This window comes from Phalacrocorax aristotelis, chromosome 4 (assembly GCF_949628215.1).
Source record: "Phalacrocorax aristotelis chromosome 4, bGulAri2.1, whole genome shotgun sequence".
Lineage (NCBI taxonomy): Eukaryota > Metazoa > Chordata > Aves > Suliformes > Phalacrocoracidae > Phalacrocorax > Phalacrocorax aristotelis.
The window spans coordinates 64,749,031-64,774,660 of NC_134279.1; positions in this window are offsets into that span (position 1 = coordinate 64,749,031).

The window sequence follows — 25,630 nt, forward strand, 5'->3', positions numbered from 1 at the left end:
TAGGTTAAAAATCTGCTAATGAATAAAGCACTATTAGAAATTGCCAGTGGGATAAAATATAAAATGAGGGCATTTATAACTGATTCATAGGAACTGTAGGAATCATCTCAAATCAGTCTTATTTAACACTTTGTCTTCTACAGCACTTAGGATGATTCAGAGGGAGGTGGTCAGAGAAACCTAAGGGTAGGGATGTGGGATAATCTGTGACAATGTAGCCCTCCCTAATGCCGTTCGGCTCAGATAAGAGCTGTTTCTATCAGTCGTTACCTCTGAAAATTCTGGGTACCCCTATTTCTGTCTAGCAGTCTCTTTGTGAATCCTCTTCAATTACTGGCCCCAGTGATTTCCTCAGTTTCAGAATCTAACTGCAAATTATATAAAGAAGTATTTCTTCTTCCGTTTTACTCTTTCTAATTGCTTTGCCTCTCCCTTTGTGTGTGTGTTATAAGACATACCTTCACTTTAGCCTTCGCTACAGTTTGTAAATTTGACATCCCTTTTTTCATGGTCAACAGCTCTAGTGTCTTCAATCTTTTTTCATGAGAGAACTTTTTAATGCTCTTGATCATTCCCATTGTCCTTCACTGAACCCTCTCTAAATCAGCATTATTGTTTATAAGATGGACTCACTGGTACTGCACACAGTATTTCAGATCAGACTATAGCATTGGCAGTTTAATCCTTTCCCTATTAGTTCCCATTCTTTATGCATCTTAATATGTTTGCTTATCTGGTACAGCTGCACATTAAGCAGAAGTCTTTACCAAAGTAATTTACAAGGATAACTAGGTCCCTTTCTAAAGTTGGTACGCTAATTTAGAGCTCTGTGAGGTGTTGAGTAATTCATATTTTTTCCACCCGGTGTACCTTACTTTGCTTTTGTTGATAATTCATTTGTCAGAGTGAGTAGGTCACACAGTTTTGTTTGTTTCAGAAGTTGCACACAATCATCTCTGAACTTAGGCTGAACTATTTTTTATCCCTTGCAAATTTTGCTGCCTCATAGCAATTCCCATTTCCTAGATGATTAATAAATAAGTAGAGGAGCAGGAACCTTGGGGCCCACCGCTGTTATCCTTTGACACGATGAAATTGACCATTTAATCCTTCTCTTCACCTCTTTTCCCTCTACCACTTCTTGATCCATCACTACTTAGCTTCCTTCTTACAAAGAATTTTGTCAGTGGCCCAGAGAGGTTAGAATAAATTACGCCAGCTGCTCTTCTTTATTAACGTATTCAAGGAGTTCTAGGAGATTAACACAACAATATTTCCCTCTGCAGGAACCGTGCTGATTGGTCCCTTTTTGGCCCTGGTGTCCCAAGTGTTTCTCTACTTTATTTTAAATTATTATTTCAACTAATTCATTACATTCATCCATAAAGCTTCCTGGTCTATTATTCCCCCAAACACCCAGAACCTCCTTAAATATATAGTTATTAAAAAACACACATATTTAAAGACCGTTCCTATATTAGTTCTAGTGCTCTTCTGTATATTTGTCAATTATCTGCAGCTAGTACTATATCTTTAATGGTGACATTTCCATGTGATGGTTTGGTGGTGAAAGTAAGACTGATGAGGTGAGATGCAAGCAGCAAAGAATGTGGTTTTGGGGTAGATACCAGGGCAAAAGCAGCTTGTAATACAAAGTGCTATTGCTATTGAATGTATCATTCCTTACTCAGCCTGTTACTGTGAATACTTTGGTACCTAGGCCCAAACCTCAGAAAGATCAAAGAGGCTGAGACAGACTGATACATTAGATAAGGTTCAAAACAAAGCACTCCAAGATCTAAAATACAAAATATTTAGCAGGATATTAAGGAAGCTTTGTCCATTTCCTGTGTTCAGATGAACAGGTAACTTAATTGTGTTCCACAAATATTTAAAAGGAGAAATTTTTTTTGATCTTTGGACACGGAGCAGAAAATGTAATGCAAAGAGGCACTGATTACTACTTGCAGCAAAAGGGATTCAAAGTAGAGCTACTCCATGCTTTTTTTAACCACAAGGCTCAGTGGGCTGTGGAATAATTTACCAGTTGGTGGAGTTGCCTGCCCCTCTATTCCGCTGTGGTGAGACCCCACCTGGAGTACTGCGTCCAGCTCTGGATCCCTCAGCACAAGGACATGGACTTGTTGGAGCGGGTCCAGAGGAGGCCACAAAAGTGATCCAAGGGCTGGAGCACCTCTCCTGTGAGGAAAGGCTCAGAGAGTTGGGGCTGTTCAGCCTGGAGAAGAGAAGGCTGTGGGAAGACTTAGTTGTGGCCTTACACTACTTAAAGGGGGACTATAAGAAAGATGGGGACAATCTCTTTAGCAAGGCCTGTTGTGACAGGACAAGGGGTAATGGTTTTAAACTAAAGGAGAGTAGATTTAGACTGGATATAAGGAAAAAAATTTCTGCTATGAGGGTGGTGAAACATTGGAACAGGTTGGCCAGAGAGGCTGTAGATGCCCCATCCCTGGAAACGTTCAAGGTCAGTTTGGATGGGGCTCTGAGCAACCTGATCCAGTTGAAGATGTCCCTGCTCACTGCAGGGTGGTTGGGCTAGGTGACCTCAAAAGGTGCCTTCCAAACTAAACCTTTCTATGATTCTATGAATTTCACTCACTTGGAGTCTTAAATCCAACAGTAAATTTCCTGGTAAAAGATATGTTGAAAAAGAAGTTAAAGGTTCCACACAGAAGTTACCAAGAAAAATTGTTCTCATCTAAATCTATTATCACAAATTATTATTAGTTAGTACTTATTGTATCCAGCATACAGCTGATTGATTTGTTCTTCCAGTGTCCTAAGCTGTCACTGGCTTGCTTTTTCCAAGCAGCTCAGCAACTAATTTTGGTTCCTTTCAATATTTCAGCAAGCTACCTAATTGCACTCAGGTAAACCAGCATGACTAACTCTGCTTTTAGATGGAAGTATAATATTCTGAGTAACCTTAAGCAATGCCTTCCCTGGATATTCAGCTGGGAAGAGGAGAGACTTGAGTGCTGAGAGTAGGTAGTGGGACCAAGCATCCTGCTCTGAAGGTGTGATCCTCACCAAACCTGTGTGGGGAAGACACTTTGGATGTGCTGTCTGTTGCCATTGTTTATTCTACTTGACCTGTATATACCTCCATCCCATACCCTCATCAGCTATGAAGGAGGAATGTATTACAATGAGGAGGAAAGAGTTGCTGAGCCCAGCACAGGATGATCCACCCCTATTGTATCATTTCATTATTAAGGAATGCCTCTCCAGTCAAGAATACCTGTATTAGGTACTCACAATGGTCTCCAAAGACCTTCAGGTTGGCTCAGCAGAGACTACAGAGTGTGCTTAACTATCCATACCTCCAAATGTTTTGGGGATCTAAAACTTCAGAACTTGCCAAAAATTACAATAGAAGTTTGCTGAAATGCTGAAACCTGGGTCCTGATTTCTGAGGCAGCACTTGGGAAGGTGTTGGTCAGCCACAAGAACTGCACAGATATCAGGAAAGACAACATGGTAAATTCTGGAAATTTGCTGACCTTAAAAAGCAACTTGTTTTAATTTAGCCCCCAGCTTCTAATTTTCACAAATCTTCTAATAAAGAACTTGACTGGCATGAAACAGAGAAATTGTGAATTCTTACCTTCTCTGTTGTACTGGAGAACAGAAACACAGCATATGTTTAAGGTTAACAGTGATGCAAGGCTGCTTGGGTAATTGACACAAACTGTTAACCTGAGAGCTATAGATTAATAAGCATTCTCAGATTATAAATGGATTTTGGTTTTAGATTTACCGAGTAAAATCTGAATAATTTATCCAGATCTCAGCTGTGTGTTTCAAAATAGTCTGCAGAACTAATTATGACTAATTTTATTCTTTGTTTGCACCTGCCATTTGTTTCTAAAACCATGAGGAAAAGAAAAAACCTGTTTCAATAAATAATGATATCCTGAGGCCAGCCCCCTTATGTTTGGTTTTTCACTTAGGCATGTACTTTTTCTGGCACTTTTTATTGATTTAGGATATGCTTAAAATACAGATTTGTTAGCTTCCACCCTGCCCACAGCTGGGTAAAATGCTCCAACTTTGTGCCTGTAATTCAGTCATGTGTGTTGATGATATATTCTTTGAGTGACTAACTGGCAAAGTAAGACTAGACTGGAAGTTTGTTTTCTCCTCCACTGCCCTTTAAAGTCGAGAGGTGTAATGGTAGCTTGGGGCACACAGGACAAATGCTTAATCCCTGTTACAACTGAAGAAATATTGCTTTTTGAGAATATTTCTTTCAGAGAATGAACTTAAAGCCTATCTTGGTGTGGGACTAAGCATCACAAGTGGAAGGTCCAAGAATATCTTCCTCATAGAATGTCAGCCTGGGAAGGTAGCGGGAAAGTACTCCAGTGTTAACCTGCTTTCTTTGTCCTGGTCTGTCTCCACTTCAGATAGAATAAGAAGAGAAAAAGTGCAAGTACTTGTTGTCCATCAGAAATGGAAGTGAGGCTGGTTTTTTCAGTCTTTCATTTGAGTGCATGTGTGCTTAGATGATGTTTTGGCTCAGGCCTCAAGTTCTAGCTAGCTTTAGGATTGCAAAGCATTATGCGAAACATCAGGACTCTGATCTTGAGCTTTGTCTCGGTATTTCCAATGAAACAGAGTACAAGCATAAAACTGATTTTCAGCTAGCCAGTGACTTTATACTTTGCAGGCTGAGAGTAAGTTAACTTGTCCATTGTTTCAAACAATTAGTTGGACCAATATCCTTATGTGGATTTAGGTTTCCATTGAGAATGACAGAAATAAAGTGTCTTAATACCTGTAGTGCAGCTACACTCTCAAATAACTTGGTTTACCTGTTCACTTGCAGGTCCTGGTCCACTGATCAGCAACACTGCATGTGTGTGTTATTCTGTCCTTGGATTACTCCTTGGGACTAATTCAATTTGCTCTCTCCAAAATCTAATTTGGGTAAAATGTGGGGGAGCCTCCCTCAAGTGGCAGTTCACTATAGCCAGTGTAGACAAGACTACCAGGTTTGGCTCATCTTTTTTTATGAAATCCTTCAAACATATCTGTGTAAAATATCCAAGGCAATAAATCTAAGGCCATATTAAGCTTTTATTCAATGCCTGGGGCATGCCAGAAACATCACTCTAGTGACCTGTGACAGTTCTCAGGTTTAGGCACTTTTAAGTGTAAAACACACACAAAAAAGGTGTATGCATTATGGCCACCACTTGGAACCAAAAAGATACACAGGGTCATTGGCTAGGCAGTGTGGATGTATCCCATCTGTTCTAGAGGGAGCAAGACCTGAGCAATGTGAAATGCATGATCAGTCTGTCACTTAGCTTATGCCAAGGGACCACTGGCCAAGACATCTGACTTTGGCAGGGTAGGTGCAGTCTTGGAGAAGGTGCACCTTTGCCTTAGACCATTATCTTTGAAATGGGATCATGACACTTCCCAAACTCACAGGAATCTGGGAAACACTGTGAAGTACCATGTGGAAGCAAATAAGTCCATCAGACAAAGGTGTAGTGAAAGATGAGAGATTGTGCCTCTGGGCACAATCATCTCCAATTTACCCACTGAACTTTTGGGGTCCAGCTGTACTGTTATTTTGCAGAAAGCCCTTGGGTCCGGTTCCGGCTTTCCTAGCACAGCATGACATTTGCACTGGCACAGATGCTCCCATAGTCCTGCTGCAGCCTGGGAAGCCGCTCAGCAGCACCTGCAGATACCCAAAAGGGATGACTCTGCTTGAAAGGGAACTGCACACAGTTAGTGATCATATGTGGCAACAAGGTGGGAGGGTGCTGCAGGGCAGCAGGAGCAGTGCTATCCTGAGCCTCAGCTGTTGTGACTGCTGGGGTGGGCATGGAATGAGAGCCAAAGGGAGCTGAGCCAGGGTATCAGAGGGCTTCTGCAAACATAAGTGGTAAGGGAATGACTCCTTCCTATTAAAATGCTGGCTGCCTAAATCACAGCTCATGGAGTAAAGGGTGCTGTTATAGATGGAAACTGTACAGTGGAAACTAAACTACTCTGGAGATATTAGGAGCGGAAGATCTAATTTCCTAGAAAAAAATTAGTTAAAACTGCTTATCCGACCTATCTATCTGTCATAGGTAATTCCAGGTGCCTATCACTGTTACTACCAGTCCTGTATTGGAAATCTCTTGATATCAACTAGTCTCACATATCATTATCAAAGGGTTTATCCAAACTGGATCCTAGGAGCAAAAAAAGCTCCTTCAGCTCAGCAATTACCTCTGATTTTAGCCAGACCTAAAATTATAGGAAAAGGTTGAACTTTAATTCTCTTGAAATTCTGGCATAAAGGCCTAATTATGATGTTTTTAATTTGAATGCATTTCATAAACAGGCGATATGAATAAATTCCTGAACAGAGGGTTCTGTGGAGGAGTAGACAGTGGTGGTTTTGGCACTCGAAACACACTGATCAAGTGAGGCTTCACAGATGCATTTGTATTTTCCTGTTGCATTGTTGGATACTTTTTGAATACATATGATATTATTTTGAAGCATATTCCCAAAAGCCGTAAGAAAACAACAATTCATAAGGGATATAGAAAGGAAAACTTTCTGATGAAAATTCAGTAATTTTCACAAATTTTTACTAAGGATAACTATTAAGTGTTTTGTTAGCAGCTACCATCTTAATGTTGAAGCCAGCTGAATACACGCTTCAGTGATGAAGTACTTCACTTTATCGTCTTGTGGTTTTCCTTAAATATTTGCATTTAGATAGTGCTCCTGTAATATGAGAAATCTTATGGAAAACTAGAATTTCATAAATTGCAAGGAAAAGGAAGATATAAAGGTCATGTGTCAGAGGCAAGCAAAGAAGGGAGGAAGAAAAGGGGAAGAAGGACTTATGAAACAAAATTAGGAAGCAAAGGGGACACTAATAAGAAGGCACAGATATGGCAAAGGGAAAGTACGAAGAAAATGAGATAAAAATGCAAATATTTTAATACTGTGACATTGCAATGCTTCTATTTTTTTCTATTCTTAAAAAAAAGGTGAGAGAGAGAGAGAGAGAGACTGAAAGAGCTTATATTTCCTTTAATTCAGTCTTTAAAGAAAATGAAATCTCAAATGTTGGCACACTGTATCCAGACTCCTGGCATTGCAGTACCTTGTTCATGATGCAAGAATGTTGTGACTCAACCAGAGAATCATCCCACAGCCTCCACCTGCCTGGGGTTAGACCCAGGCAAAGGCCTGCAATATGTTTGCTCACCTTGGGCACTAGGAAACACAGAAAACAGAACTTCTCTGAGCAAATGTTTTCATTTCACATTACCCTCTGCAAAAGCATAATTTGCATGACATTGGCAAATCTGCCAGCGTCCCAGTTGCATTCCAGTTCTTTCTAGAAAGAGTCTACTCTGAAGTGCAGCAGTAAAAGCCCTCAAGATCAGTTTGGGTTTTGTCTGCACCAAAGAGCTGATCACTTTGTAGCTGCATCAGTGGCAGGGAAGCACTTTAGAAATAAATGGGTCAAGCTTTAGTCAGCTGCTCACTGAAAAAAAAAAACCAGCCAGGGCGTTTAAAATGTCACCTCATGTTATTACGTATCTACAGGAGAACATAACACCCATAACAGAGACAGCAGACGTGGCTGCATGAGCATTTCTTATGTCCTTCAGTACAAAGTCAAACAATTTGGCTGAAATGTCCTTTTTTGGCAAAGTGGATCAGTAATATGCATAAACCCCCTTCCCTCTCGTGTATTATGAGTGGAATGGACTTTCTGCCAGAGCAACAAGAACAAGCAGCTTAGGATAGAGGGCCATGAAGAGAGCAGCTAAAGCTGCCTCATCTTGTTCCACAGTGGGCACTGTCTGCTCTCACAGCACGTATTTAACAGACATGTAGATGTGGTGCTTAGGGACATGGTTTAGTGGTGGACTTGCAGTGCTAGGTTAATGGTTGGACTTCATGATCTTGAAGGTCTTTTCCAACCTAAATGATTCTATGATTCTATTATCCTTTACTACAGGACCTTTCCTGAATCTTGGAAAGGTCCTGAATCCTGGCATCTAAACTAGGGAAGTTGTTAATCGTTTTGGTGCCCCCTGGTACCTATTCTACATCTTTTGCTTCAGCCTCAGTGGCCTCTCAGGACTGGATAGCTGTTGCCATCCAGGTCCAGCTGTGCCAGAACAACAAATTCCCCTCCCCAGTGTGTCCACAGCTGCTCACTACTGACTATCTCCTAGAGATTATTCCTCTTCCTCCCTCCCCAAAGCTCAGCCTAATGTCTCCTGACTCCGTTGCTCATATAATCACTCCCTAAGACATTTCTGTGAAGATGAGCCAGGTTGGCTTACACTATTTAAATTGCAGGGCTTGCTTATCTGACTTGCTGTAACTGAAATGGGTGAGGGAGAATGCCATGGACAGTGGATCCAAGGGGAATATTTTCTGGCAGAAGAGTTATGATGGATAAGCTGGGATCACTAAAAGCCTTCCTCTATCAGATATTTTACAGAGTACACCTCTGCCTACAACTTTCGGAGATATCATCAGGTACAGACTGAAGAGCCAGAAACCTAGAATGAATCTGAAGAATGAGCTACTCTGCATACCCTAAACCTGGATTTACTGAGGTTGAGGTTTGTAGCCCAGCCTGATGGACAGGGTACTCCAAAGAGCACTTAAACTCCTATAAACCACCTGGAACACTTATATAAATTGAGCTATTGTACAGCTACAGTAATTTGAAGGCTAGAGTACAGGAGGAAGGAGATTTTATATTTCTTTTTAAAATGTAGAAATTTGGTCTAAAATTTTTTTTGGATAGCAAAAGACCTTTTGAGAGCTACTGCCCTCAGTGATAAGAAACTCATATTTTTGGATTTGTTTAAAAGATTAGTGTTTCTGTGTAAGAGAAGGAACTAGAGAAGCCCCAAGGTATAGTTGTCCCTCCCCTTTTCTCCCGTAATTCTGAAACAGCAAACCAATTATCATATATTCTCTTTTCCTAAAGGCAGAGAGCAAGATGCAGCACTGGAAATAAAAAATAGCACTAGAGCCTAAGGTAAGCCCTAGAAGCTCTGACTAGCCATGGCACTGTATATTTTGGTGGGAAGAATGCACGCTGGTCAGAACTGGCAGATTGGAGACTGAGTATGTATTTACTGGAGCCTGCCTGACCTAAAACTTAAATTAGCACCAAAATCCCTCAGTAAGAAATTACACTCCATCCACACACCTTATTACCATTAATTTGGCCCCTATCTAGGGCATTTCAGTGCATTAGAGTATCATAACTTAGTCTTGAAATACAACTATGCATCAGAGGGATACTCTCATCCCAGTTTTCATATTGGATATATAAGTCCATAGGACACAATATAGACGACATGCAGGCACACAGTTGTGATACTCTAAGCTCTATCCCAAACCCTTACAAGTGAGGACATCTTATTTTCTTCACACCCACCACCCAGGAGAATAATAGTAAAAGGCAGCTTGAGGATTTTCTGTCTTCATAAATTTAGTAGACTATATTCCAATTCACTGATGCATGGTCTTAGTTTGACCATGATCTCTCACCAAAACAGAAACAGCATTTAAAAACTGCTGTGTCACTCTCAAGCATCAAAATGGAACTGTTCAAGAGAGACAAAGTACATCAAAAGTACCTTCTACCTCCACAGAAGCCATTTTTCACCCTGGTTTACAACCACTTAGCTAGTCACCTGCCAATAGCCTTAGGAGAATTTAAGATGAATGCTCTTCCTTTAGAAAATCCATAGACTCACCAGTTTTTGAAGCAATACTTTTGTCACAAAGCCTTTCCATTTGCTGTAATCTATAAAAGATCTAGCTTTCCCGTATGATGTTCGTGGATGTCATTTTTGTACGCAACAAAGTCCAGAAACCAGATTATTATTTTGCTTTTGCAAATACATGCTTGTTTCTCCTTCAGCTTTGGAAAGACAAGGAAATATGGTTGGCATTGTTTTGGTTTCTCTTTAACCCAAGGAAGTTCTGTTTTCATGATTCAGCGGGATTTCCCTATGGACTTGAAAACAGGAGATTTAAGCCAACATTAGTGCCCCTGCTAGTCAAGGATCAAAAAACCTGTATGGTGAAGCAGTTTCAGACTGTGACTTGCAAACACACTTCAGTTAAATGAAAGAAGATGGAGATACAGTACAAAGAGAAGAACAAGGAGCAATCATAGTAATCAAGCCTACTTGAGGCATTATCTCAAATAACACTGTGAGACTGGTAATACCATAAGAAAGTCATTGCAAAACATTTCCCAGTATTCTGGAATGAGCAATTTAATACAAAATCACAGTTGTAAAAGGCATTAACTTGTGAGCCCACATATATTCTCCTGACATTTGCTTTATAACAGCAGGGTATAAACTAGGAATGTTTGCTATCATCTTTTCAGATTTGTAATTTTTTTGCATGTAGTTTGAAAGGTAGTGGACACAGATAGTATGATGAAGCAGTTGTTAGATCAGTTCCAAGATGATATAGAGCCAGGTTATGAAACCTACACATGCCCTTGATGAGCCATCACTCAATCCCATCAAACAGAATACTCACACAAATGCTAGCTATTCGCCAATATCAGTAAGCATCAAACTACTGCTCTGTTTGGTTCACTGATGGAAAAGGCATTAGATTTTTTCTTTCTTTTCTACCCTCTTTATTATAACAAATACATCGGAGTGCCTCAGGTGAAAATATTCAGGATAACAGAAAGTGGATCGGTTTGGTTTTACAAGTCCCCTTTGGCTCTGCAAGTTTCCTCCAGAGCTGGTCTGTGGCTGTCAAGGTTGGAGTGCCACAGCAGACAACTTTGTAATGATCTGAGGCATATTGCCAAATAGTTTCTTTCTGATTTCCATCCAGCACAAAAAAAAGTATTAAATTTACCAACTCTTGTATCATGCTGCTGACATATCTGGAGGGTGATTAATTGTGCCCCTGGGGTCTATGTAATGTTCTATTCTGAACAAAAAGAGCTTTTAAAATCTATCTAATAACTATAATTATGAGTGAGGACAGAGACCCATAACTGTAAACGGGTTCTCTGTGTTTCTTATTTAAGTACCTGCCAACAACTGAAAGATGGAAAACTGAAGAGCATTTTGTACCAGCAAGCAGAATCTAGCAACTTTTCAGGATAAATTCTATCTGCTGTGCACAGTTTTGTCTAGTAAGAACCAATGAATCTATTAATCTGTTCTGCAAGACAATGGATAGCAATGACCTGTCAGCTTTATGAGATCCATCAACGTCCTTCCATATCTTTCTGAAGAAGGCCTATTTGCCCTCTGCAGTCTCTGTATGATGCAGTAGCACCATTAACACTGTCATTGCTGCTGTTACAGCGCTTTCTTTCTCTGGGTTTATAACACAGTTTCATTAAGACACATCACATTGTGGTTAAAATTTTGCAGACAGATTCTTTTTCTCTTAGTAGGTGATTTTGGATTCATATATTTTTTTTTTAAAGCTATATTTGAAATAACACCAGAAAAATAATTCTGAATTTGAATTTATATAGTTATAAAAAATGAACAATGTAGAGATATTTGTATTCCTACTTTTAAAGAGAACAGCATATAAAACAAAAGACAACAGTGGCAGAGATATTGATAGCTTGACACTGATACATTCCTTGTGTTGCATCTATATTGATTTAAAGAATGAGAAAAGAGAGATATAAATTTATGGGGACACTTTGGATCAAATTTTGCATTCATTTATTAAACAAAATTTATAGAGTACTAAACCATTGACCCTCGCATTTGATTTTACAGATTTATGGCTGAATCCCAAGCCTACTGAAGTCAATAAGGGTCTTTTCAATAGCAGACTTCAAATCAGGACCTTGCTGCCTGAATCTTCTCTCACATTAAGCAATGTTGTGGAAACCAGTGACACCACATCAGTGTAAAGCTACAAAGAAAACAAATCTATTCCCAGTCTTCAGGAAAAAAGGTGCATTTAAAATGTATGTAGCTGTGTGTATATATGTTCCAGATTTTACTTTGGTTCTAGCATAAAGGGTTCAGAAAGCAGAAAATGAAGGGAGGGTTAAAAGATTATAGGAGGAGTAATAAAGAAGCTGGCTAACTGCCCATGATATTTGACATGGGAAAAATGAAAGCTAATATACTTCAGGAAAAAATGATATGCAGCTCAAATATTTAACTAGAAGGGAAAACTTGGAAGTTTTTAGGATTGAAAAAGTCTGAGTGATTAGAGGAACCAAAGAAGCTAATCTTAAACAGCAAGTTCTCTGACTTTAATTCTAAGATATATATTTAAAGTTGTGCAATCTTCTTTGAGCACTCATGATCATATAGATATAAAGGTGCTATATAATAGTATGGATATTCTACACAGGAATGGAGTTAAGCAATCTCTATCTAAAGTACATCTATACTTACATCTTCACATTAAAATGCACACTATTTTAAAATAACAAGATCATCATTCAAATTGTAGCAATATAACTTTCAAGTATGGACCAGACCTGTAGATACAAGCCTACAGTATATGTTAGTGAAAAAGCAAATGCAAATGTAGGTTTTGTGAGTTGGATTCTGATTCATTAGCCCTGAATTTGGATATTTATTTGTAAGCACTGCATTATAAAAATGATGTCATTAAGCTGCTGGCAGTTCAGAGATAAGTAACAAGATACCAGTAATGTGGATGGGCTGACCTGTGAAGAAAGAGCTAAGTAGGTGTGGTAATGGTATTTTACTCCCCAGCTAACGGGGTCTGCAAGTTGGTGTATTGGTGTGGTTTGAATGGAAATTGAAACAAAGAAATTTCTTCTTTTTGCCACTTCTGCAGGAAGAAGGTAAAAATGCATGCAGTACTATAACTGCAAAGTTCACTAAGTGTCCTTTGTATACTCAGATACAGCAGTAAAGTGTAGAGAAGAGAAGATGTGTTGACATTCTGCCAATATCTGAAGAATATTGGTAGAAGAAAAGGGTAGGTTTCTTTTAAATGACAGAGTCCATAGTTACAACTGTTCACAAGATAATTCAGGCAAATGTTTCATCTCAGTATCAGGCAATATTCCTAACAACCTCCACAAGAAAAGATAAAAAGACCCATGATTTGCCTTTAAAACTAAGCTTAAACTAGAACTTGAATGCAATTGTGTGTTGTAAGAAAGAGGAAAACATGGCAAAACCCACTTTTCTCATCATATATCCCAGTTGAGAGTATGGGACTGCTGAACAACTGGTGTTTCCTCATGCCACATTTGTTGGATCTATACTGACAAAGAGGCTTTCCAAATGGCAATGGGCACTAGCCATAGGAAGGAGATTTTGATACTGGCTTGGTGCAAGTATTTGCCTATACTGAGACACCAAGTTATGTCAAGTCTGAGTGTAAATTTCCAGGAGTTCCAGGTCTTCTGAGGGACCAAAAGAAGGTGTCAAGTCACACTGGCAACAGGAGCCTAGTGCGGAGGCTGATAGCTCCCAGTGCTTCATTCCAGTTGTCTTTCCCTGTAGACTCTGCAGAGACTTGGTGTAACTAGGCCTAACTAAATGTCCCAGATAGGTGTTGAAAATTAATATGAGTTCAGGTCAAAGTGTATGTACTGCTCTGGAGTGGTATCTTTCACCCTCCTTATCTTGTCCTTTGTTGTGATCCTTTGTTGCATCTTTTCTCTAAATTAAATGTGCAACAGAAATCATAACTTTGTGTCCTGTTGACCTCTGGCAACGACTGTCTTTGTACAGCAGTTAGGATAATAGGAGCTCATCTGATTGGGTCCCACGGGCTTTACCTTCATAGAAATAATTATTGGTACCATTAGGATAAATGGTCTTTTAAGCACCTAAGAAAATTATTTCCAAAGAAAGAAAAAAAAGAAAGAAAAATAGAAAACAAGTACCATAATATTAAACTCATTTGACAAGGGTATGTAAGATAAAGGAAATTAAAACAGCATGGAGGGTGGGGAAAATAATGAGAAAACAAAGAGTAAAATACAAAAATCACTTTCAAAGAGGGAGAGGTATGAGAGGAGTAGGAATATGCTTTTAAAATTTGGTGGTCACAGAAGAAGGAACACCACAATGTGTCACATTAATAAGCATTGTAAGTAGGGATGTTGATTAACTCAGGAATAACTTATTATAATATAAATGACAGGACATAATGGAACTGAAGTGACAAGGTATGCAGTGTGTATTAGAGAAAGTAATATGAAAGCTAAATTCCTGTGGGACAAGTAAACCTTTAGAAAAGTTTGTAACAGGTTTGTTAAAAACTGGGTTTGGAACTTTGTAACTTAGGGGGGACAAGGAAGTGGAGCAGAATCTGGGCAGAAAGTAAGAAGGTTGGTATGCTGCAACTGAGACTAGAAAAAAAGGTATAAAAAATAAGTTATTAAGACAAAAGGAAACAATAGCATGGAAGAATGCACATATTAGCTGGAGGAAGAGAGAAAAAACTTATTTTTTCTGTATGTAACACTTACCATACCTTAGTCAAATTGACAGTACTCAGCTAATAATGGAGTCTCCATAAGTCTAAATCACACCAGCAGGATTTTAAAGGACTCACAATTTTAAGATTAAAAACATTCACACACCTTCCAATCACTGGCCAAAAAAAAAAAAAAAATCTGATAGATGGTTAAAAAAGGGTTACTACAAAGACTCTCTGTGGCATTAAGAAAGTCTTTGTATGCCAAAATAATCATGACTGCAAAATATATCCTAGTGAGAAATTACTGCCTCTGTTAAGGAAATAAAAGGGAGTTTGTATCAGTGTGGATACACATCAGTTGCCTGTTTCTGTAAAATTACTGGTTTTGATTAAATTACAAAGTAACCAGAAATCTTGCATTCTTTAACATTTTAATTTCTGCAAATATAAAATGACCAAGATTACAACTACAATGATAACTTCAGAAAAGACATCAAGGCGGCTCACCAAAACCAGTGCATTTGCATGCTTGCCACAAAACAAGTCGGGGCAGAAGAATATATACTGCATTACAAGATATGCTATGCCTCATGAAATGAGCACAAATGAAGTGGGACAGGGAGAAGAAAATTATGAAATGGTGGAACTGAGGAGATGTGTTCAGACAGAAGAGTGACTGCAAATGAAGCTGCAAACCCAGGGTTCAGCAGTATGAAATGAATGTATAGGTTAAATTATTTTGTTAGCAGGACTCTGAAAACTAAGAGCAGACATTTTGAATCTGGCATATTCAAGACTTTGGATATTATAAAAACTGAATAACATTGAGTTGGACTATAAAGAAATGCATAGAAGGCAATAAAGAAGAAAATATGCCATGAATATCAGCTAGAAAGATTAATAACATATTGGAACCCATGAGAAAGTCATTTTATGCTAGATATCATAGTATTATTATTTTCTTTAGCCTTATGCTTTTGGACTACGTATGCCAGGTATTTTAAATGCTTGTTTTACCAACCACATTATGTGAGCGGATTACAGAATGCCTGGATAGGCATTTGTGACACATGGCTCACCATTTTTTGTCAGTGAAAATTAGAAGACGTTTGTATGGACTCAATTTTGTAAGTATTTTTAGTAAAATTAGAGACTCTGTTAGAACACTCTGGTACATTTTTGAGACAACTAAAATGCTGCCATGGCTAGCCTTGCAGCCAAGTGACATTTCTGAGAGCAAGTATACCATTTATACAGTTAATGTAAGCCACTCAGAGTGTGGTACTAAAACATGACATCCAAAAGGTGATCAATTGAGTATATTATAGAAGTGTGTTACCTTGGCAGCAAGAGCTGGCCCCGCCAATTAATTGGTTTTTTTTAAGAAGCATGGTTAGGACAAAAGTGCAAAAAAAATAACGCCAACAGAGGTGATTCAGAAATCAGAGATAGAGCATGTCAGAGAAGAGATTGCAGCTCAGAAGAGAGAACAGCAAAATCATGAGCTATGACTAATAAGGGCAAACATAAATATAGCAAAAAAAAAAAAATTAAAACCAATTTTTGGAAGTAGTCAGTACCTGGCAATTCAGAGAAGTCTTTAATCTGACAGCAGAGTCCTCCATAAAGCCTGTAAGAAGTTCATCCAATGCCAAGGGTGTTGAGGGTAAAAAGGACTGAAAATTTAAAATTTGAGATAGCAAGAGTAGGATTAAAGAGAGTAATATGAGGGGAATTGTGCAAGCTAGATGGAAAATGATAAGAAAAAGTTATCCAAAGTCACAAGGTGTTTAAAATGTTGCACACTTCAAGTTCTGAGAAGTTGTGGGCATATAGCTTGTGCTTGAGGAAACTAGAATTAGCATCAGATTACTCAACAAAGTATTCATATGTTATGCTTGGGGGAATAATTAATTTCAAAAAACCATGGCAGTTCTCAAAGAATTATGGTTGTCATTGTAAGCAAATGTGTGTGGTCTTCTTGTTTTGTATTAGTGTCCCATGGCAGGAGGAACTATGGATTGGTCCACATAGCTGATGTCTGCTCTGTGATACTGGAAGTTAGAAGCTGAGTGCTAAAAGGTTAATGGAGGATTAGTAAAGGTAAGTTGACACACAGACCATTCATGAATGTTATCTCAGAGTGGCATTATTCTGTAGCTGATACTCAATGATTCATATATCCTATAGACAAAGTGTAGCATTACACTAACTAAATATTCTTCTGCTTACATAAGGAAAGAGAATTTTTAAAGTTTAATTAATTAGAAACAGTATTTGCCTGACAACCAGAAGTACCTTTCACAGTGAGTGAAAAGATGAGTCAGGATACAGACTGAAAGCTGAGAGTAAAATTTGAAGCAGTTTTCCAAGGACTCAGAGAGCAAACTTCAATTAACATTAACAAGACCTATGTCATTAAACAAAAATGCAGTTTTAAGAGGTGAATTTTAAATCCTGACACAGGTTTCTACAGTTGGACAAACTAGGAGTGTAAAGAATAATCAGTGAGTAACTAAGGTGTTAAATTTGGAGGTAATGTGCTCTCATGCAGGTTCAGCTCTCATTTTGTTAGGGTCACAGACAACTGGGGAATTTCACCTCCTACACTCTCACACCCCCCCCGCCCCCCCGCAAATTACCTTTACTGAACTTACAATATGTCCACAATAAATATTTTCCAAGCACTACATAATTGTTGGACAAGTATCTATTCCCTCTCCATGCCCCTCAGGTCAACACTTTATTGAGAATCCACGTCTCTACAGCTGAACTGATCCCCTCACTGAAACCAAAGGGTAATTTTCTATTTATCTGCATAGAGAAGAGACATTTATGTAGTCTGTAATATCTAAAGAGACAGGATTTATCACCCCTATCAACATCTTTTTTTCACTCACTTATATCTTACCCTTTTGACCTGGAGATTCCCACTCTCAGAATTCCCTCATGCATCACTATTTCTCTTTTCTGTACATTCAACTTTCTTTCCTTCCTCAGAATTCTCTCTATATAGTTGTGTCCCCTCTGGCCTCCAGTCCTATTCTCTCATCGTTCCTCCTGAAAGGCAGACAATCTTTTCTTCCTGTTCAAATATCTTTGCTTGGTCCTAGAAAATTATCATCAATCCCAGCTTCACTCAGATTATATTCCAATCCTGCTATTCAGCATTTCTAGCTTTCATTTTAATCCTTCTAATGCCCCTGGGTGTCATGTACCCTACATGTACACAAATTTCCTGTGAAATTGCCTCTCATCTCTTCTTCTGCCCTCCCACCCCAGCATCATCCATCCACTTCTGTAGCTTTGTCTTCCAGGACTCTGAAGTTCTTCCTCTCTCCTCTTTGGGAAGTCCTCTCTTTCTCTTTCTGCTTCCCGTTCCCACTGCTTGTCCCCCAGTGGGACTGCCCTGCCTGTAATCTCCTGCTTAGAATTATCTTCCACATTAAGTCTGCCTCATCCTGACGACATCTGACAGGACATATTGGCCACCCCTCTGCTTGCTTCAACTTCTCCACTGCCAGGAGGTTCTTCATCTGTGCAGTCTGCCGCTGCCTCTCTTACTCTCTGGAACTCCCAGGAGCTGTCATGTATCATGGAGAACCAGGAGCTGCTTCTGTGTGCCGGCTTCTTTCTGCTCCCCTACAACTCCGCACCCTAGCCCTTAGTCCAGGCTGCTCCCATTCCCTTTTCCCACTGTGGTGGGAAAACTATTCTTCCTGGGTCAGAGTTAAGGTTTTCACCATGAAATATCAAACTATAGAGAGGAAAATAGTGACTCATATACATAGATAGTAAAAATATATGTTTTACCTTTATGATTACTTTCTCTGATACTATATATGTTTTGACAGAACAGAAAATGTGAGAGATAACGTCTCATTGTATTTGGAATTTTTGAAGTTCTGCGTATTTTTGATTATAAGAAAGCACTTTTTTGTTTTGTTTTGTTTGAAGTAGCACAGAACAAAATATTTGCTTCTGGTCTGTGCAGTTTTAAAAGTGACCTCAACTCATTGATTAATCAGTCAAATTAAAAGGTTGATTTATCCTACTAGCATCACCATAATGGAAAAGGTCTTCTTGAAAGTCAGTCCACTGACCTCAACCACAATAGGAGGTATCCCTCTTGAGTTTATAAGGTTGGTAAAACATCTTGAGTGCCATAAAGAAATTAAATGTGTGGACACTTAATGATGATGGTGAATGGAATTATTAATGATACCATTACAGTAATGATTTCTGTGTATGTCTCTTCCCAACAGGAGTACCTAAGAAACTCCACTCACTGTTTTAGTAAGTTGCTCCCTGTTTCACCAGCTGCCTGATGGCATGCTTGCTGTGGCAGATACTTGACACTTGCCAGACATACTTCTGTCTTCAGTTTTGCACAGCCTTTGCCGATCTTGGCTTTTGTTATGAATTTGTTTTATTAATGAATTGTTCATATCGTTGTTCTACTTCTCCTGTAGTTTTCCCCAGTTATATCTTTTTTTCTGCTTAATGTGTCGCTACAGAAGACTTTGCCTGTCATTGAAAGACATGTAATACCTCAGCAGCCACTGCAGCCAGACTTTTACCTCGTTCTGAGTTTTCTTCTGGTTCCTTCCTTCACTGAAAATTTGGGGAATTTTACTGGCAGTCTCATCATAAGTAGTTTTCAACATTTCCTTGGCAACTCAGTCTTTGCCTGCTGCTTTCCCAGGCTTTAACTAGAAGATAAAATGTCTAGTTCTGAGCATCTGATTTCTTTGTCAATGTCAATCGTTTCTTAAAATGATGGTCCATTTAACATCTCTAAAAAGTATTCTGCCAATCAATGCCTTGACTTTTTTTCCATTTTAAAAACTTTAAACTTCCATTTTAATGAACTTTGAATCCAAACTTGATTTAGATTTTTTCTGTTTCTTGGCCTAGAACAGATCCTTAATGTTACTTAAACTCACTTTTAAATTTACTGCTCTAAGCAACCTGGTAAGTATGGTCTGAAGGACAATAAACCATCTTAGCACACATGCAATTGGTTGATCTAAAATAGCTGGAAGGCAAAGGCTCCTGACACTGAACAATTCCAGTTCAGGTTAGACTGGACTTTCAGAAGAATGTGTAAGGTCTGGCCTATACTAATTTCTTTACCTATATAATGACAATATACTCTGTTGCTTACATACCAGGTTAAAATACAATTTGATCTTTACTGGAGACAAAACCCATGGAAACAAAAAATCACTTTAGGTACACAGGTTGTTCAAATGGAAAACCTAGACACCTCACTGGTATAGTACAATTGAAGCACATTTGTCATTACAAAAACAATATCTACTGTGTTCTAGTAGAAAAATGAATGTCAGATAACAACCTAAAAGCAATAAACAATAAACTTAAATTATAGTAAAAGTCAATTAGTATGCCAATTAGTCTATACTGCAAGCAACTTACAAGAAAAATCTTATTTTTCACTGTCATACAAAGTGTCAAGGAATGAACTCTGTCATTTAAGATTCACTAATAATTATAAAGAGGAGTTTGAGAGATTATGATATGACTCCATAAAGTAGTAATGCAAAATAGCTACTCACCAAATGGTAAAAGCTTTTATACTTCAGCGGCTTTTAAAAGGGTACACATGGTAATAGAAACTTACTTTGCAAAAAGACAAATAAATCTGGGGATGCATATGCTTTGTGTCAGTTTCATGTGGTTCCTAAACAAGATTTTTACTGAAAATGTTTTCAGTGCAAAAAGATAATAACATGGAGAAAAACACATTCATCACGTACAGCACACGAACCCAAGACCTCCCTTTATTCTTCTGGGAAAGGCACAAAAAAGTTAATAATCTCTACATAGCCACGGAGTTCACTATCCAAGAATGCAGAAGATACTCTGAAGGCAAAGACTACATTATGCATAAATCACAAGCATGAGGAGGCCATGCTTTTCCCTTCGCAGCAGAAGATAATCAGCTTTCTCGTTTCAGTTTAACTTCAGAACAGAAGCATCCTACCTCTCAAAGAGTTGGACATCCAAATATTCAGCCTACGTGTTTGTTTCCGTTTGTTTCTTCCAGCCCTTGGCTTTGATTTTGTAAGGTTTGCACATGGGTTTGCACTTGAAATCTACTGCTGAATTCTTCATTTGGCTTTTGGCCTGTAAAAAGCATAAGCAGTCTTTGTGGAAAGCTCATGAAAGCACCTAATTCTTTATCTCCAAGTAATGGTAGTATGCATTTATATTATATACAAACTACTTCAGCTTAGATGAGTAGGAATTTCTATGGTCCCCAAAAAGCAGTTTTACCAAACAAGCCTTGAGAAGCCTACTTCTGGCTGAAAAGATTAGGGCTATGCTATGTTTCTGTGTCTGGAAATTTATTTTACTCAAAGCAAAAATACATCTGACTCTCACAAACAAACTAGCCGTCTACCTTCCTTGAGTCCATCACAAAGTCTGATCTTGCTTCCTACACTGAGACCTGGTACATCTACCTTGTTTAGTTTAATCCCTTCATGAATTTATACCCTTTTTCTGTAATCATATTAAGGATTTAAAAACTTTTATTTGTAGTAAATAACTCTCTGCTTTTCATTGTGAAATCTGATAAGGGAAAATACAAATACAGTAGGGAAAAGAAAGTAGAAAGAAGCATGATAGACAAAACTAAGGATGTTTATCTGTGATAAAGAATTCTAGCCAACTAAAGAAAGCCAGAAAATAAGTAATGAGTTCTAGAAAATGTCCAGCCTTGGAAGGATTGATTAATGTCTGATGCTTTTGGAAGCATCTATTCTCTATATATTTACTTAAATTGTTGCTTTGGAAATAATTACCACCTGGTTCCATGATGCACTCATGATCATAGACTACTCTGAGGATGCAGTGAATATGTTAGTTTTTATCACTTTATTTGAAGTACATGAGTCTTTGAACCATATTTATGAGAACTGGCTTTCAAAAGATGTGAAGTGGCTGAGAGACCTCAAATGCAACCTATGTCCCAGAATTTGCTCCTGTCACAACCCCTGTGGCTAAGAGAGAGCAGACAGTGTGCTGCTTAGTCATGATATCATTTGGGTGTGTGGTATATTCAATATTTCATTTGGATGAATAATGGGTTTAAACTAGACAAACAAGTTATCATAGAAGTTAATGGTCCACTGTGTTTCTGTTGCACACAAGTATGTGGGGGAAAAAAGCCCACACTTCTCAGTAATTCAGTGGTTTGGACGTTTTTAACTGTAAAGAAAGCACCTTTAAGAAGTTATGTGAATGCTTGTTGCAGTTTTCCCCTTCCAAAACTTTCAGGAGTGCTTGCAAAGGGTGACACTAAAAAAAACCCCAAACAAACCCCATGGAAATGCCCAATACTTCTTTATTACATGACAGCATGGTACTAGGAGACCCTTCATTTTTTGCATTCAGCATCTGCCCACTGCTGACACAAGAGTGTTTTTTTCAGACATGCCAATATAAGCTGGAGTTTGCCCTCAGGTTCATCTGACTGAAGTGCTTGGGAACACCTCAAGGACTGCCTAATACTATATACAAGGACTCAGGGAAGGATCTGGAAAGGATATCTTCAAGAAAAGATGCCTCAGGATGACAGTACTGACTTTGGGAGTCAAATAGGACGTAGTGGTACTGTAGGTGAGGTGGAGTAGATCTTGCCAGCCCCACAACAGAAGTATGCTCTGATAAGGCATATGTTACTATATTGTCAGTGTTTAGTTGCATGAAGATAATATTTGCTGCCAAAAGTTCTTGAATTATTTTCCTAGTGTACATTTTGCAATGCATTTCTAATGCGATCACTTATTATTTAGTTCTATCCCTCTTTGATGAAAGCATAAATTAAGATAAAGTGCATCAAGGTTACTGATGCTTTCTGATAATAAACTAAAACTGTTGATTAAGCAGATGATGAGTTTAAGTCAACATCCTTTGTATTAAAATGCTTGATGTTGAATTATGGACTAAACTCACTAAAGTTTCACAAGTATAAAAGAAATGTTAAATAATGATAAAGAATATTTTACTTTAGCATAATTTACTATCTATACTTTCAACACAGAAAGTAATTTAAGTAAGAAAGGACATAATTAAGCCCTATCAATATACTGAACTGTTTATTTTTCAGATTCAAACATCAGAAGTATTCTTGTTCTTTCATCTTGATTAGGCAATGTATTTGTTTTGGATTTCCATGGCTATTTAATGAATGTTATCTGGTTGAATGAACCTCTCTTTTTTTTTTTTTTTTTAAGAACAATCTAAGAAAAAAGTATTGCCGTTTCTATGGCACTTACAGGTACAAACTCCACAATATCTGTACTAGGCATAAATCCTCCTGTTCTCCCCTTCTTGGGACATGAAATAGGAGAAATTTATAGTGAAGCAGTTACTTTATACTCTTTTGGTGGTTCCTATTTTTCTGCTTCAAGATTATTTCTACCACCTTTTTCAGGGTGCTCTTTAGGCCTGTTTTGGAAGGATTAATGTGATTTTCATGTAATTTTCCTGGACTCCTTCAAGTGAATCCTTTTCATTTTGGATCACCTCCTCCATTTCAGAGCAGAGAATGTTCATGTACAGCTGTGGGTACAGGCTGCCATTGTGCGCCACCTCCAGCTGTGCCACTGCCTCTTCTGGCGACAGGGCTTGAAAAGTCCTTTCTAGATTATCCTTGATGTGGTCTGATACAAAATCTCCCAGACCTCTGTTCTGAACTCAGACTACTTCAGGTGCTTACATGGCACTATGCAGGTGAGAAATGTTGGCCTTGGGTTTCACTACAGAGCCTTTTCAGGATGGGCTTATCAAATACTCTATCACAAGGCAGGTTCCCTGCTCGTCCAAGATCCTTTTACCTTCAGTTTCTTTCTGAGTAGCACATTCAATTTAACATTGTTTAAAAGGTACTTTCAAGTTATGGATTTCATTCATCTCCAAATTAACAAACATCAACAATGAATATCGGTCCTTTTCTTTCCATGGACCTTCCTCCTCATACTTTGTATTCAGCCCTTAGTGTACGTAGATTAGCTCATTACAGCCAAGAGAAAAAGAAAAGGAAAAAGAAATGGTTTGAATGCATCCAATAACTGTTCAATATTCTCAGTAGTCCCCAAAATGACATTAAAAAGAATAGCATGCTTTCCATCACAACAAAATCTAAGGTTATTCAGTATTGTTTGAAATACAAATAATATAGAATTATTTTACTATTAAACTGAAAAGCTTGCAGCTGACAGCAGTTCATTTTTTTTGGAGTTATTGTGTTAAGATCCCCTAAATCTACTTGTAATGCTGAATAAGAATGATCCATGGATTAAAAATCAGTGAGGAGCTTTACAGAACACAGCAAATAAAATACAGTAGTAACCTTACACTTCAGATACAGGACAAGTATAATCTGCACAGCAGACAAGATGGGCAAGATCTACATGAGCTAAGAGAAATTAATCAAACTGTACTGCAAAGCTTGGCCTGAAATCTGGAAATGCTTTGAAAAGTCAATAAAGGAGGCCTTATCCCCAGCAGGAGTAAATCCATCTGATAAAGTCATTGCAGCTACATCCACTTACATCAGTTGAAGATCTGCCCCAGTGTTTGTAAAATTAATGGACTACACTATATTGCTTTCGTTTTTCTGCTGGTAAGCTGGAAAGGTAATTAGTACATAGTTGCATCCCCAAAAGTGTTGTCTAATAGAACTGGGTTTTGCCTTTCAGCGATGTGTAAAAACATATATAGAGAAGCTAAGAGCCAGAGGGCCTGATTCTCCACAGACTCACATGTTGTATTCATGCACACCAGGGCCAAATAAGTGTAAACTACTGCTTTCCCAGTTTGGTACACATTATTGAGCAAAACAACTCAGAAAAATAAAATGAAAGCAAACATGGAAGGTGGGAGAGGAAAGACCTAGTTCTCCTATATAGAAAAATTGATATTTTATAAATTTTTTAACTAACATCAAATGAAACTATTTACTTGATAAATCAGAAAAGTTGAACGATTCAAAGAGGAAAATACAGCAAATACTACACTAAACAAATAAATAGATTTCAGGAATAGAAAAAATCATGGACTTGCTATACAAGGCTGAAGATTTTTGGGTTTGGTTTGGTTTAGTTTAGTTTAGTATAGTTCATTTTATTTTATTTCATTTTAGTTTTTCCAATGCACTGAAATGCAGTAAAACAAGGAATTAATAAAGGAAGTCTATTTAATGTGGAAAAAGAGAAAAACACAGTTAACTCCAACTTACTTGAGAGGTGAGCAATTCCTATCAAAGCAGGAAACAGTAAGTCCTTATCTCATAATTAAAGTGCTTGAGTAGGAAACACCAGGGGAATAGTCTAAATACAGTAGTATTGCTGTTAGTTAAGGAAAGCAAAATGAAAAATAGTATGGGTATTCACTGTATAAATCAGTGCAGAAAACAACCCCACACTTCGAGTCTAATTTTGGCTCATTGACCAGCTGGATTTGGTATGTTTACAAAGCTGAAAATCAAGCCTTTTGAAATGAAAAGTGTGGAAAATAGACTAGTGTCTTCTTAGTGAAATTGATATTATGTAGAACCAGTGTTCTACCTTAATATGAAATTACGAATGGGATTTTCAAAGGAGCCTAAGGGAATTAAGGTTTCCAACTCCTGTTGAATTTTATTAGGATTTAGGACTCTAATTCCCTTATGCTTCTTTGACAATCTCAGACTAAATATTTACCTCCTTTCTGCATCTTATGTCCTTTCTGCATTATTTACAACATTCAGAGATACCATTGCTCTCTGGAGCATAGTGCAATTGTGTAGTATGTTCTCAACCATTTTATCTCCTTGTGCCCAGAATAGTTAGCCAACATTTGAAGGTGTATGAACTGTTTGTAATAGAAGAAATGACATTGATTGAAGAATCAGGACTTTTTAAAAATTGATCTTATTATTTACAAGGAATGTATGTTCCCTCTGATTTCCCTAAAGAGAGCAAGAATGAAGTAAAGCCAGTTCCTTCCTCAGGATTCTCCGGATCACTTTCCAGCAGGACCCTGCCAGAAAGGTCACCTTGAGCTTCGTGCTTCCTAACGCTCCCGTCTCTGGAGCTCTCTTCTGACATCTACAGCTGCAGCCAGGTGCTGCCAGTCGTTGGCTACAAAATGCAAAAAAACC